Raw genomic sequence first — 16609 nt, 5'->3', positions numbered from 1 at the left:
TCCTCCAAGGACTAGACAAGATATGTAGACCAGCACAAGAGTGTGTGAAAACAGCAAGGGACAGTGAGACTATAAAGTTTACTATGAGGCACAAGTGGAGAACAATAAAAGACCAATCAAGACATGATTTGCATGCAGTTTGTGAGAATACAATGCAGAAAGACTGCCTTAAGTGTTATAATAAATGACATTCAACATTTCCACAGATGTAAATCTTCTTAAAAACACTTGTAAAAGTCTTGTATAGTGACTAAAATCTTAATTTTGCTCTGATTACATCTAAAAGTTTGTTCAGTAGTTCAGTTCTTTTGGCATTATATAAATTTTATATGTAAAATACATGGCTTGACAGCAGATGTGGGTACTAATGAACTCTGTTACATTTATTTGAGTAAATTTTTTAGTAAGTTTATACTTTTTAGAGTAAAGGATTTAAAGGTGGCTACTTTTACTTTAACTCGAGCACATTTTTGTGGGGCAGTCGTGGCCTAATGGTTAGAGAGTTGAACTTTTAACCCAAAGGTTGTGGGTTTGAGTATCAAGTCCGGCAGGGATTGCAGGTGCTACTTGTTTGTGCTTCTGAGCAATCAGATGGAAACTTGGCAATGATTTGCAGTTTCATTGTCTCAACTAACACACTCCTCAGTGTTGTTCATTTACTGGAGAACAGACATGAATGGACCTCTTTAGAGAACTGTGACAGGGAATCTGTTGATATTTGTCTAAGACAGTTAATTTAAATTCCACAGATTTCTCTGGATCATCTACTGGACCCCGTATACAGTGAAGTTTGCAAGATTGCAATGTATTTCTGCTAGAGGGCATAAGGTAAGGACTTTAATTCAGTTCTGTTATATGACAAAACTACTGTCACCCTAATCCATATTTTATATATTAAAGACATGGTTTAATGGTTTCACATGGATTATAGTTTTAGATATGAATAAAGTATACCAACCACGCAGTTTAAATTTATTGCTTTTTACAGTTTTTTCAAATGCTTACACACAAAATCTTTACTTGTCACACAATTTCTGACACTCTGACACCAGAAGCACACACCAAATCTGCAAAACCAAACACTAATGCTCGGCCTTTGACTCAGTTTTCAATTTCATAAAACAATTTTTGCAAAGCAAAACACATAATTATCTATGTAACACACAAAAAAATCTAACAGTAATGAAAATTATGGCAAAGGTGTTCACAAATATTTGCTTTTGAGATGTGTTTGTGATATTTTGAATGCAATGCTTCATTTTGCAAGAGATTTTTCATTTTGTTTGTGCAATTCTTGGATTTGTATGTAAAGTTTTGAAAAACAGAGGAAAGGTTTTGAAAATGTGTGTAAGCAGTTGGAAAAAAAAAAGACTGTAAAATGTTTTGGTTTCCAAAATCAGATGTGTATATAAACAGTGGTGTGAAAAAGTGTTGGCCCCCTTCCTGATTTTTAAATTTTTTTTTGCATGTTTGTCACACTTTAATGTTTCAGATCATCAAACAAATTTAAATATTAATCAAAGATAACACAAGTAAACACAACATGCAGTTTTTGAATGAAGTTTTTTATTATGAAGGGAAAACTAAATCCAAACCCACATGGCCCTTTGTGAAAAAGTGCTTGCCCCCTAAACCTAATAACTGCAATGAGTCTGTTACAGCGCTGTGGAGGAATTTTGGCCATTCATCTTGGCAGAATTGTTGTAATTCAGCCACATTGGAGGGTTTTCCAGCATGAACCGCCTTTTTAAGGTCATGCCACAGCATCTCAATAGGATTCAGGTCAGGACTTTGACTAGGCCTCTCCAAAGTCTTCATTTTGTTTTTCTTCAGCCATTCAGAGGTGGATTTGCTGGTGTGTTTTGGATCATTGTCCTGCTGCAGAACCCAAGTTCGCTTCAGCTTGAGGTCACAAACAGATAGCTGGACATTGTCCTTCAGGATTTTTTGGTAGACAGCTGAATTCATGGCTCCATTTATCACAGCAAGTCTTCCAGGTCCTGAAGCAGCAAAACAGCCCCAGACCATCACACAACCACCACCACATTTTACTGTTGATATGATTTTTCTGAAATGCTGTGTTACTTTTACGCCAGATGTAATGGGACACACACCTACCAAAAAGTTCAACTTTGTCTCGTCAGTCCACAGATTATTTTCCCAAAAGTCTTGGGGATCATCAAGATGTTTTCTGGCAAAACTGAGACGAGCCTTTATGTTCTTTTTGCTCATCAGTGGTTTTCGTCTTGCTCTGCCATGCAGGCCATTTTTGCCCAGTCTCTTTCTTATGGTGGAGTCATGAACACTGACCTAAACACTTTTTCACACAGGGCCATGTGGGTTTGGATTTTGTTTTCCCATCAAAAAAAAATCAACCTTCATTTAAAAACTGCATGTTGTGTTTATGTAATATGTCAGTTTTGGTTTTGTTCTGTTTCTTCCTTATTTGGTTCTTCCTGTTTTAGTTTCTGACCTAGTTCTGTTAATTAGTTATATGCATCACCTGTGTTCGATTAATTACTTTGTTTCCTTGTTTGTTCCACTCACTTTAAAAGTCCTCAGTTTCCCTTAAGTCTTCGTCTAGTCTTGAAGTTACGTGAATGAAGATTACTTGGAGTTTTCTTCTGTTTCTTTTAATAAAGTTGGAGTTTTGTTTTGTATCCTGTGTCCGCCTGTCTGCCGGGGAAAGCATTCCGTTACAGATTACTTGTGTTATCTTTGATTTATATTTAAATTTGTTTGATTATCTGAAACATTAAAGTGTGACAAACATGCAAAAAAAATAAAAATCAGGAAGGGGGCCAACACTTTTTCACACCACTGTATATATATATATAACATCAATTAAAATAAACACATGCAATGCATTGTGGTGGAAGAAAACATTTCTACACACTAGAATATTAAATGGTTTTATTGATCTTAATAAAAAAGTCTTAAAGTTGTTCTGCTTGAAGAAAACATTATAAAATCTGTGTGTGTGTGTGTGTGTGTGTGTATTTCTGTGTGTCTGTGTAACCATGTAAATAAATACTTTTTTGGAAGTAGTTTTTATTTAAGTTGTTGTTATTTAATAATTCCACAGCCTATGAAATATCCTGTAACCTAAAAATAAATTGTATAATTCAGATTCGCTGCATTGTAACTTTTGCTATATTGTGAAGTTTATGCCGATTACCACTTAATTGAACCAGTGAATTCTACATATACACTTTTAGTTTTAGTATTTCCATTGCACAATATCAGTTGTTCTTTGTCATAAATGAATGTTAAATGTTATTTTCAATCCTCCAATTCCTAAAACCAAGTCTTGACCCTCAAACAGGCCTTTAAAGGGTCTCAGAAAGTGAGGACCGACCAAACTGTCCTCACTTTCCAACACTGTCCTCACTCTGTATCACATATCACATACAATATCTCACAGAAGTGAGTGCACCCCTCACATTTTTGTCAATATTTTATTATATATTTTCATATGACAACACAGAAGAAATGACACTTTGCTGTAAAGTAGTGAGTGTACAGCTTGTATAACAGTGTAAATTTGCTGTCCCCTCAAAATAACTCAACACAGCCATTAATGTCTAAACCGCTGACCACAAAAGTGAGTACACCCCTAAGTGAAAATGTCCAAATTGGGCCCAAAGTGTCAATATTTTGTGTGGCCACCATTATTTTCCAGCACTGCCCTCTTGGGCATGGAGTTCACCAGAGCTCACTTCTGTGAGATACTTTAAGTACAATGTAAAAACATGTATGTACACAATAAGTGCATTGTATCAAATGATTAATTTCAATGGAAGTACACAGTAGTTAATATAAATACTAATATAATAAAAACTAATATAGCCACCTAATATAAAGTGGGACCAAAAGCTCTTTATACAACTGTTGGGGAATTTACAGTTAAGACCCAATGACCAGGTGTGTTGAATGAAGGCCAGGAGTCAGAGATACGGTCAATTGAAAAATTTACTGAAGAAAATAGTTTTCAGTTTCATCAGCAGAAGACAGCTTCATCATTCTCAATGGAGTTTGTAGGCCGTACTGTTTTACAATTCATAAACACCAGCAATTATACCCTAACAGAGGTTGTTAATTGCGTCAATGCATAAGTCACCAAAATTCTGATTGGTCAAGAACTAGATAACATAAAAAATGCCCACATTTGGACGCAAGCTTGAAGCATATCTTCTAACGACTATTTTGGTGACAAGTGATCAGAGGTCAATATGTCTCTCCCAAGACATATATCTGATACGCTGGACATCAGCAGATGAACGTTTCGTCCTGGGGCTGTCTCTGCTTCTGCCTGTACAGACAGATACTAACATAATAATAATATTATGAAGGCCATTGTAGATCTGCGATCCACTCTTTCATGCCTCACAAATAAAATGACATTTAGGTCTAAATCCTCTGCCACATTATCATTAAATTTCAGACCAAACACTGAGAATTTACATACTGTTGTCAAATCACTTTTCAGCAGGATGTTATGGAATTCAACTTACCGGCTTTTGTTTTTACAGACACAAAGGTCGTAATAAAAAAATAAATAAAAAGATGATATTGTTCTGTTTTATCAAATAAGAGTACATTATATATATAAAAAATTGTGTGTGTGTGTGTGTGTTTGCTGTGTGCAGAGCAGAAATGATGTGAATCAGAGCAGCAGAAGTTTCAGTTTATTTGACAGATTACACAACCTGTTGATGTAAGTATATTTTTCTATCTGTACTGAATCAACTGAAATCCTGAATTAAAGGGCTAGTCCACCCAAAAATAATTTACTCATTCTCAGGTCCTCCAAGATGTAGGAGACTAGGACAGTAAAGAAAATTATGGTTCTTTGTGATTCATAAAATGCAAGTCAACGGCTTGAGAATACAAAAAATAAGGAAAACATAATTAATACATGTGGCTCCTGATGTTATACTAAGATCTGGAAATCTAAAACAAACATTATTTACAACATTATTACCTATAATACAGAGCCTCAGACAAACAGGGAAATCTGATTCTTTTCCACAAACTGGTTCTTTTGGACAGTTAATTTCTGGTTCAAATAACTTATTCACTAGTTTGTTTACTGTACATAATCACACAATGATGTAACATGCACAAACTTTTATTATTAAAGCACCCAATAATGATTTGAAACGTGGATGTTTCACATGTCTAAAGCATATAAAGTGAATAAACTTTATCAGCTCTTCATCAGCTCACTTTTTTACATAAACAATTAGAAACCATTAACAAATGGAAGGAGCTTGGATGAATTTAGAAGTTAGGAAACAGTTTGACTCCGACTGAAGACCGATGAGCTGGTGGTATGCACCCATGTGGACTGAGCACTTGAATGAAGGGGCCAAATGAAAGGTTTTATGGATTATCAATTTCATTTTGAGGATAAAAGCACCACTTGATTGGTGAATACGCCTGAAGAAAAGCTAAATATAATGCAATAACATTTAATTATTTAGATAATTACCTTGAATATTTAGAAAAATAATCTTTAGTCATCTTATGGTCAGGTAAATAACAATGTGCCAAAAGTTATAGAATTAAATGGTTACAATAAACATCACTGAGTGATGAGTGATTGACACTTCAGCACTTATACAGGTCCTTCTCAAACAATTAGCATATTGTGATAAAGTTAATTATTTTCTGTAATGTACTGATAAACATTAGACTTTCATATATTTTAGATTCATTACAACACAACTGAAGTAGTTCAAGCCTTTTATTGTTTTAATATTGATGATTTTGGCATACAGCTCATGAAAACCCAAAATTCCTATCTCAAAAAATTAGCATATCATGAAAAGGTTCTCTAAACGAGCTATTAACCTAATCATCTGAATCAACTAATTAACTCTAAACACCTGCAAAAGATTCCTGAGGCTTTTAAAAACTCCCAGCCTGGTTCATTACTCAAAACCGCAATCATGGGTAAGACTGCCGACCTGACTGCTGTCCAGAAGGCCATCATTGACACCCTCAAGCAAGAGGGTAAGACACAGAAAGAAATTTCTGAACGAATAGGCTGTTCCCAGAGTGCTGTATCAAGGCACCTCAGTGGGAAGTCTGTGGGAAGGAAAAAGTGTGGCAGAAAACGCAGCACAACGAGAAGAGGTGACCGGACCCTGAGGAAGATTGTGGAGAAGGACCGATTCCAGACCTTGGGGGACCTGCTGAGGCAGTGGACTGAGTCTGGAGTAGAAACATCCAGAGCCACCGTGTACAGGCGTGTGCAGGAAATGGGCTACAGGTGCCGCATTCCCCAGGTCAAGCCACTTTTGAACAGAGAAGCAGCACTGGACTGTTGCTCAGTGGTCCAAAGTACTTTTTTCGGATGAAAGCAAATTTTGCATGTCATTCGGAAATCAAGGCGCCAGAGTCTGGAGGAAGACTGGGGAGAGGGAAATGCCAAAATGCCTGAAGTCCAGTGTCAAGTACCTACAGTCAGTGATGCTGGTGTTGGTCCACTGTGTTTTATCAAGGGCAGGGTCAATGCAGCTACCTATCAGGAGATTTTGGAGCACTTCATGCTTCCATCTGCTGAAAAGCTTTATGGAGATGAAGATTTCATTTTTCAGCACGACCTGGCACCTGCTCACAGTGCCAAAACCACTGGTAAATGGTTTACTGACCATGGTATTACTGTGCTCAATTGGCCTGCCAACTCTCCTGACCTGAACCCCATAGAGAATCTGTGGGATATCGTGAAGAGAAAGTTGAGAGACGCAAGACCCAACACTCTGGATGAGCTTAAGGCCGCTATCGAAGCATCCTGGGCCTCCATAACACCTCAGCAGTGCCACAGGCTGATTGCCTCCATGCCACGCCGCATTGAAGCAGTCATTTCTGCAAAAGGATTCCCGACCAAGTATTGAGTGCATAACTGAACATAATTATTTGAAGGTTGACTTTTTTTGTATTAAAAACACTTTTCTTTTATTGGTCGGATGAAATATGCTAATTTTTTGAGATAGGAATTTTGGGTTTTCATGAGCTGTATGCCAAAATCATCAATATTAAAACAATAAAAGGCTTGAACTACTTCAGTTGTGTTGTAATGAATCTAAAATATATGAAAGTCTAATGTTTATCAGTACATTACAGAAAATAATGAACTTTATCACAATATGCTAATTTTTTGAGAAGGACCTGTAGATATGAGATCCTTCAGGAAAGCCACTCACTTCATCAGACTCACGTGTTCACGCAGAAGCCCTTCACTGGAGATGAGGTAGTGTTTCTGACAACACTAGCAAATTTTTTAGCCAATCAATTTAATTTCTATCAAGCTATTAATTGTTCTAGTCTGATCCAAATTGAAAGTTGAACTCAGAAACAGAGGTGGGTAGTAACGAGTTACATTTACTTCGTTACATTTACTTGAGTACATTTTTTGGGTAACTAATACTTTTAGAGCATATTTTAAAATGGGTACTTTTGCTCTTACTCAAGTATATTTTTAGAGAAAAAACGGTACTTTTACTTCGTTACTGTGGGCGACTGTCCTCTCGTTACTTTATCTTAATGAAATACAAGTTAAAAATGCTTAAGTTTATTCCAAACGCGCCGTCTACTTTTCTCTGGGCAATGAACGATGCCCATTCGCGAATGATTCATTCTTTTGAGTCGATTCTGTTTAAAGACTTTAGGTGCGTTCGACTTCATGCAGCACTTAGCAGACCGATCGGCGGCTGACTTGAAGCAGTGCATGCCGGTTAGAAATTTAGTCCGACTTGAACCGGCGCCGACCACACGTCACTGTCACGTGTGGCATCAAAGTACCGCGATAGCGTTTCGAGAGCAGCCGGCGCAATTTCTCCAGAGCGACTGCGGGAGCGCTGATGACGACACAGCTGTTTCACGATTGGCCAAATTCACCACATGACAACAACGACGTGTATTTCGGGTTTATTCTGACAACTTCAGTCCCACTAATGCTCATATATGGACTTTCAAAAAAATCTCGTAAATCATGTTTATTAAAAGATTACAATTATTTTTACTGCAATCACTTTTTTGTTAATTCGTTTATAGGTTTTGTGCACAGGTTTATTTTGGACCTTTTTCATACAGACCCTTTACAGTATTAAGCTGCATAACCTATTTAGATAATATTTTTATGGAATAAATCAAATGTCAATCTTACAGACTTTTAATATAATGTGGTCATCATGGATTCTGATTGATACTAATTGTCTTGTTGCTGGGTTCATCCATCTTCACTTGCATGTGATTACTACCAACAACTCTGGCTGGATGTCAACTTAATACAACATTCAGATCAATTTCATACAACAATAACGGCATTTCTATAGCTTCCAGTTAGTCTGCAATAAAGCAAGCAAATCCACGTGATCTGCCATGACTGAGGTAGATGCAGCAAACTACGACAGCCCCGAAGTGTCCGACTTGACGACACCGTTTTCAACTCCGCCCCTGACTGCAAGCGGCTACTCTCGTTGACCACCGTCTGTAGCCGTGCTTCAAGTCGAACGCACCTAATATCAAACCAGTTGGCAAACCAGTGAATCGGTTCGCGAATCAGTTTGAATGATTCGTTCAGTTCCTGCCGCACGCGCTGAGTCTCTGAAGCGGTTCTCACTCAGATAACAGAGAGTTTAAGAACATCAAGAGCGCTGAAGACGTGGCTTTGGATCTACAGTCAGTTGAAAGCAAATCTGCAAAGGCTTGTTTGCTACAGCTATATGAAGATCTTTATTAGATGAAGACCGCGTGTGCTGTCTGCTGTTCCACAGGTATAGGCCACGATACCACTATGACATTACCAGTTTGTTGTACATGTACCTTACATTAAATACAATGTATAATTTATACATTAAATAAGCTGTCACAGAATATGAAATGAACACCCGCGGAACCCGCGTTAGCTCTGCGCAGCAGAGACACAATTAATATTCATATTTTTACAATATTTACGCTTGGAAAAATATAGGCTACATTTGTTTACATTTTGCAGAACAGAAGATCCGTCAATATGCATTTGTTTCGTTATGTTCAGAGCAGTCATGTGAGGCGTTTTCAGAGGTTTCAGTGTCAGAGGTTATAGGATAATACATAATTAATTTACTTTAAAATATAATTTAATTCAGTGATGCAAATCAGAATTTTCATCAGCTGTTACTCCAGTTTTCGGAGTCATATGATCCTTCAGAAATCATTCTAATATATTGATTTATTACCAGTGTTAGAAACAGTTTTGCTGCTTAATATTTTTTGGAACCTGTGACATTTTGTTCAGGATTCTTTGATGAATAGAAAGCTAAAAAGAGCAGCATTGATAATAAATCAACATATTGGAATGATTTCTGAAGGATCATGTGACACTGAAGACTGGCGAAAAAGGCTGATGAAAATTCTGATCTGCATCACTGAAATAAATTACATTAAAAAATAAAACAAAAATAAAAATATATTGAACGGAACACACACACATTATATAAATGTAATCTATATATCTAAATAAAAATAGACTATATTCAATACCTATATGATCCAAAGTAACTAGTAACTAACTACTTGAGTAGTTTTTTTGTCCGATACTTTTTTACTCTTACTCAAGTAACTATTCAGACTATTACTTTTACTTTTACTTGAGTAAATATTTCTAGAAGTACTTTTACTTTTACTTGAGTACAGTTTTTGAGTACTCTACCCACCTCTGCTCAGAAATAACTTGTATTCATCAGGCAGGCAATAATCTAAAGTAATAAATGATTTGTTTGCAAACTGAACCCATTTTTGAGGCTCTGCATTACAGGTAATAATGTTCAGTTTCAGGAATTTTCAATTTCTTGCACAAACATCTCGTTTCGATCATTTCGCTTAATAAGGTATCAGTATATCGCCAGGGTTGGGGTTTTGTCTGCTTTTTTGACTGTGCCTACTTGCATGTAATGAATCATAAATCACCATGGTTTTAGATAAAAATCTTGTTTTACTGAAGAAAAAAAAGTCACCCACATCTTGGATGGCCTGAGGGTGAGTAAATCAACAGAAAATTGGATTTTGTTAGTGTGAACTATCCTTTTAAGCAGAATTTTGACACAAATGTGTTTTTGTTTGTTTTTCCCAGATGTGAACACAGTATTTTAGCCAGACCAGAAGTGAAAATTCTTGATTGAAGCGCTTGAAGAAGTAATAAAACCAGATTGAGTCAAGAATTTTTTTTTTCCATTAACTTTGTTCCTAAGTCACTCTGTTGCATCAAAATGCAAAATCAACGTCCTAAAAAACCTAAACCTAAAACTTCTAGAAATGGTAAAACCACTCTTGAGAAAGGGGGCAGAAACCCACCTAATGTCACTCTAGAGGATATGCTTACTTATCTGTCACAGTATTTTCATGAATGTTACAATTTAACGAAAGTTGAAAAATACATTAAAAATAAATATGGCATTGACACGAAGCCTGGTGATTGGTGGTCAGAGGAGGATGTCAAACGAGTTTGGGGAAAAACACAAAGATTAAGGAAATTCTCAATAAAAAGTAAGAAATGCTTTTCTGTTTCTGTAGCATTACAGCTAATGAGAAATAGAAGTCTGGGTTGTAATGAGAGTGAAACAAAGTCAGAGCCTGATCAAATGGCAAAAACATTTCAGGACTTGCAGTTGACAGATAAGCCTTCAACCATACGGATCCCAGTCTTAAAAATGTTTGGCAGTGAATCAGACTCTAGTGAACCTACACCTACAGATGTCACATCTACCTATACATTAATAGATGGAGTTCCTTCAAGTAAAGACATAAGGGTAAAAAAAGATTATGTCATGTCGTACAACAGTGATACCAATAATGCAGAATGGGTGTATGAGATACTGAACAGGGATACTTTAGTTGACAATTGTGTGACAAATCTTAGCTTTGGCAAATGCATGCAGAACCCAGACTATGATCAAGGTCATCTTGCTGCAGCTGCCAATCACAGGTGGTGTCAAGAAGCCTATAATAGCACGTTTCTGTTCAGCAACATTTCACCACAGCTTAAGACCTTAAACATTGGCTTGTGGAGCATACTGGAGGATTATTGTCGAAACAAAATAGTATATGACAAAGAAAATAAGATACGTAATGTCCATGTGTACACTGGACCAATAATGAATTATTCAGACTCAGACTCAGAGGATGAAGAGGAAAAAAAGGGAAAGAGGGAAAAAAAGGGAAAGGTGGGAAAAAAGGGAAAGAAGATAAAAAGGGAAAGGGGAAAAATGGAAAGGGGGAAAAAAGGGAAAGGGGGGAAAAAGGGAAAGGGGGGAGAAAGGGAAAGGGAAAAAACATATTCAAAGGAAAAGAAAGCAGTGCCAGGTTCCTTCTTTAAGGTAATAATTGTGGAGAATAATAATGGGACAGTAGAACAGCCAGAATGTTATCTGATGCCCAATAAGGGATCAGCATTAATAGATGAAAAAAAAGTAAAGGATGAGGCAAAATTAACAAGCGAAATCCGCCTGGAACAATTCAAGAAATCAGTTGAACGTATTGAGAAAATCTCTGAGCTGACCTTCACGGAAATCAGTTGCAATAAAGGAAAGACTGACAGAATAAGGAAGACGACATGGACAGGAGAAAAGGGAAATGGAGAGTCATGTAGTGCTAAAATAGAAGTCAGAATAACCACACCACATACTTAAGGATTAAATTAAATGTGCCGATGTCTGACTTGTGTACAGTAAATGACAATATTACCCTGATGACAGTGAAACACAATTTGATCTTTCCTTATGAGTGTGTTTGGATGAACTCACCATCTATAGATTGAAAGTTTGACTAAGCGTGCCACTGTCTCACTAGTGCACCATGGTTACCCATATAATAATATCATACTGTTTGTGCTTATCTTTGTGAACTAACAGCATTTAATGAGTTTCTGTTTTGATAATTGGTTAGGTATTTGCTCATATTCATTTTAAATGTACTTCTGTATCTGTTTGTGCTAATCCTAAACAATGAACAGAACAATGACAAATAATTTTTGATTGTATCATCTTTGTATGTGTTTATTTTACATTATATATTACATAGGCCTATGTACATAGGCCCATTACTTGGGTCCATTTCTGTTGTTGTATATTGTATATTTCTTTTTATCGTCATTATTTGTTTTGTGTAATAATGTTTTAGCAATATTTTATGTAAACACAATCATGCCAATAAAGTACTTTTCACTGGATTTAATTTAAACTTCATATTTTAAATATAATGGTCTGTTGTCTTTGCAACTCCTCCACAATATCAAACAGAAATCACTCTGACCAGTAAAGGTGGGTTGCAGTTGTTATCAAATACAGAACAGGAAAAGACTGAACAGGAAACATGACAGAGATGGAATTTTCTACGAAATCTGACCCGACTGATCAAAACTGCATCAAATGAATATCACGGACCACAGGAAGAATTTAAATCGTTTTTTTTATTATTTTTTTTATAACCATACATTTCTAGATACTGTCAAAATATTATAACAAACAAAATAACATCTGTAATGTCCATGTGTACACTGAACCACTTTACATACCAAGAGATTATAATACTAAGGTAGTAAAGAGTTCAAATTAAAGAAATTGAGGAGGACTCTGGGCTGATCTTCACAAAAAGAATTTGCAAAAAAGTAGAGATTGACAGTATATAAGGACTGTGACGAAAAAAAGAAAAGAAAATAGACATTTAAAGCTTTGACACAAGTTAGAAGCTGATTACAAGGGCTCTGCCCAGTCCATCTGACATGTGTGCAGTAAATCACAGTATTGCCCTGATGACACTGAATCGCATTCATTATCTCTTATGAGTGTGTTTGGATGAAATGACCATCTGTCGATGAAAAGAGGAAAGTTTGTTTGACTAAATGCATTTTTGTGTTTTTAAAAACCTTTAAGATGTTCAAATGTTTGAAATTATTTTGTAGGCAATCATGCTTATGCATTTCTTGCAAAGTGTACCATTGGCTACTCTGCAGAAGCTAAAATACAACAATTTACATTTGACATCAATCATTATAGAAATCATTACATTACATTTTACGTTTACGTTTAGCTACTACATAATTCTCATTCTTCAAACTGTTTTTATAGTCTGATGACTTTAATACTTTGATTGATAATCAGTTACATATTTGCTCATATTTATATCAAATAGTTCTCCACTCTTCACACAATGTACAGTGTTGATATGAAGGAATTCTCTGTATTGATTTTTCACCAGTGTTTTAACTGTATTTTTAATTATACTCTGCATAGTGTTTTTTTATTATTTATTTATTTATTTTAAGTTGAATGTATGTAAACTTAAACATTGTCCTAGTGGAAAGGAACATTTCTGTTTACCATGCTGCTGGATCTCATGCTGTAGTTCCACAAGATTAGCAATGCAAAGCTTAGTTTTGTTATTGACACAACAGTTTTAATATATGTTATTAGACTTTAGATGAGATCAGTGCATCAGGCCACTTTGTGATGTTTATTTTACCATCAAATATCAATCCATTACCATCACCAGCATCACACAGACACAGATCTGCACCAGACCGCATAAATCTGTGCATGTGTAAAAAGCATGGGACAGTACAGATAGATACTATGACATTTACTGTAAAAACCTCTAACAAAAAAATAACATTTATAACTCAGAACGAGGCACAGTGAGGAACAATACTACAGCATGACAATGATTTATCCTGACGGTGATGCCCTAAACTTGGCAATGTGTCACAAATGAAACATTGTACATCATTTACTGAAGAACAGAGCGGAATAACTGTCTTTGCTGAAGTGTAACAACAGAGAAACCATTAATATTTCTCTAAGACAGCATAAACTCAACAGATTTTGTTGAAATGGTTACTGGACCCTTGTAATACTGAACACTGATTAAAATATATGTATAGAAATAGACTTTTTAATAAAAAAACTATTTATTTGATAGTATGACTGTAAAATTACAACGCTAAGATTTCAGTCTTAATTTCTTCATTTTTAGACGTTAAAACGTAAATTTTTTGACAGGAAACCGTTGGAGCCCTTAAAGCTTCTTCTTTGTTGTCAACAGTTGTAAAAATGCTTCTCATTGCAATTATGGTGAAATGAGATTCACACGCTGCATTCTCAAATACACAGTAAGTGATCCAAACTCACAGATGCAGAGATGAGCATATGTGGAGCCACATTCACTGTGAACTGAGTTGCTCTGAGACACTTCAGACACCAGCGAATAATGTGTAAATCAACACAGTGCTGCACTTTACACTAAAACACACAGTGCATGTATTTATTTGATCAAATCAATGCTATGATTCACGGTCACTCAGAAAATCAGGCAAATATGCAATATGCTCTCTGTGGGACAGATGCAATACTGTGATATTAAAGGAAGGAAGATGGTGGCGCGATCGAACGCAGCGGCTGCTCCGAGTCCCAAAGTCGGTGTTTTTATGTCTTTTAATGTCTTCTGTTCGTCTCCAAATAGTGTCAGTTTACGGCTAACTCATAAGGAAATCACCCCAGAACTCATCTATGATCGCCAAAGTCTTTTGGATATCAGCAATGCTTACGAACATCAACTCTCGCCGGCGGCTACTGAGAAGCTACGAGGCCTTTGTTTTCTGCTGAAGCCAGACCTCGAGACCGCGGCCTCACCTACTGACACTACCCACACAAGGCAGCGTCGCAAGCGGTGTGAGAGAGGACGGAAGCGCGGTAAGCGCGGAGGTATACGAGCTAGGCTAAGAGCTAACCCCACAAGACCAGCTCTTCCAACACTCATGCTCTCAAACGTTCGCTCTCTGGAAAACAAACTGGACTTAATTCAACTCAGTCGGTCTACACAGCATGAGGCAATGGATTGTTGTGTGTTTGTTTTCACTGAAACATGGCTGAACAACAACATCCCGGATTCCGCCAATCAGCTGTACGGGCTAACCAACTTCTGAGCGGATAGAGATTCATCACTGTCTGGTAAGACCCGCAGAGGTGGCTTGTGTATATCAACAAAGACTGGTGTAACAATGCTGCGGTATTATCAAAACACTGTTCATCGCTGGTGGAGTTTATGTTTGTGAAGTGTCGACCGTTCTATCTGCCGCGGGAGTTCATGGTCATTGTTATTGTAGCGGTCTACATACCCCTGTGTGCAAACGCTAAGGACACGCTTTGTGAACTGTACAGCGCCATCAGTGAACAACAAACAAAAAACCCCGACGGCTTTTTCATCATAAAAAACTCTTACAAGGCTGTACCCCGCCCCCACCTCGGGTACTCAGACCACATCACTGTTATGCTAATCCCAGCATATAGAGCACTTCTCAAACTCGCCAAACCGGTTCAAAAGCAGATCACAGTATGGCCAGACAATGCCACCTCAGCACTGCAGGACTGCTTCCAGGACACAGACTGGGACATGTTTATAGAGGCAGCCACCTACAACAACCACACAGACCTGCATGAGTACACTGAAACTGTGACTGCTTACATCAAAAAGTGCACTGATGATGTGACAGTCACCAAGACCATCACCACACGTGCAAACCAGAAGCCATGGATGACAGCAGAGGTTCGTGGGCTGCTAAAGACCAGAGATGAAGCATTCAGATCAGGAGATAAAGCAGCCCTCAAAACAGCAAGAGCCAGTCTGTCCTGTGGCATCAAAAATGCAAAACGGTCATATGCTCAAAAAATCAACAACCACTTCACAGACAGCAGAGACACACGGAGCCTGTGGCAAGCCATTCAGACCATCACTGACTACAAGCCCCCGCCACAGGCCTGTGATGAGGACACATCCCTCCCCAATGCACTCATCCACTTTTATTCACGGTTTGAAATGCAGAATGACACATCTGCACAAAAACTGCCCACACCTCCCAACGACCGGGCACTCTGTCTGTCTCCAGCCGATGTAAGGAAGACCCTATCTAGGATTAACCCATGCAAGGCTGCGGGTCCTGACAACATACCTGGCCGTGTTCTGAGAGACTGTGCTGCACAACTGACAGATGTCCTAACAGATATCTTCAACACCTCGCTGAGCCAGGCAGTCGTCCCCACATGTCTCAAATCCACAACAATCATACCGGTACCAAAGAAATCACCTGTGTCCTGTCTCAATGACTACCGTCCCATAGCACTGACTCCAATCATGATGAAGTGCTTTGAGAGGCTAGTCATGCATAACATCAAAACCAGCCTCCCCAACACACTCGACCCGCTCCAGTTTGCATACCGTCCAAACCGCCCTACGGACGATGCAATTTCCTCCACCCTCCACCTGGCTCTTACCCACCTAGAAAATAAAGACTCCTATGTTAGAATGCTGTTCATTGACTTCAGCTCGGCATTCAACACAATAATCCCACAACAGCTCATAAATAAACTAAACCTGCTGGGCCTTAACAATTCCCTGTGTAATTGGATCCTGGACTTTCTAACCGGAAGACCTCAGTCAGTCCGTGTCGGCCACAACACCTCGAGCTCTACCACACTGAGCACAGGGGCCCCACAAGGCTGTGTGCTCAGCCGCTGCTCTTCACACTGCTGACCCACGACTGCACTGCCAAGTTCAGCTCCAACCACATCAT

General features: G+C 37.8%; 1 long non-coding RNA gene across 1 annotated transcript; it reads left to right on the top strand.

Moving 5' to 3' along the window:
- Positions 1-747: 747 nt before the first annotated feature.
- LOC306855528 lies at positions 748-12213 on the top strand. Its single transcript, XR_013782948.1, has 3 exons — positions 748-828; positions 4650-4717; positions 10121-12213. It is a non-coding gene; the product is annotated as an uncharacterized lncRNA (long non-coding RNA).
- The last annotated feature ends 4396 nt before the right edge of the window (positions 12214-16609 follow it).

This window comes from Barbus barbus (genome assembly GCF_936440315.1).
Source record: "Barbus barbus genome assembly, chromosome: 3".
Taxonomy (NCBI): Eukaryota; Metazoa; Chordata; class Actinopteri; order Cypriniformes; family Cyprinidae; genus Barbus; species Barbus barbus.
The sequence above is the reverse complement of the archived record's forward strand: the minus strand, read 5'-3'. Positions and strand labels throughout refer to the sequence as shown.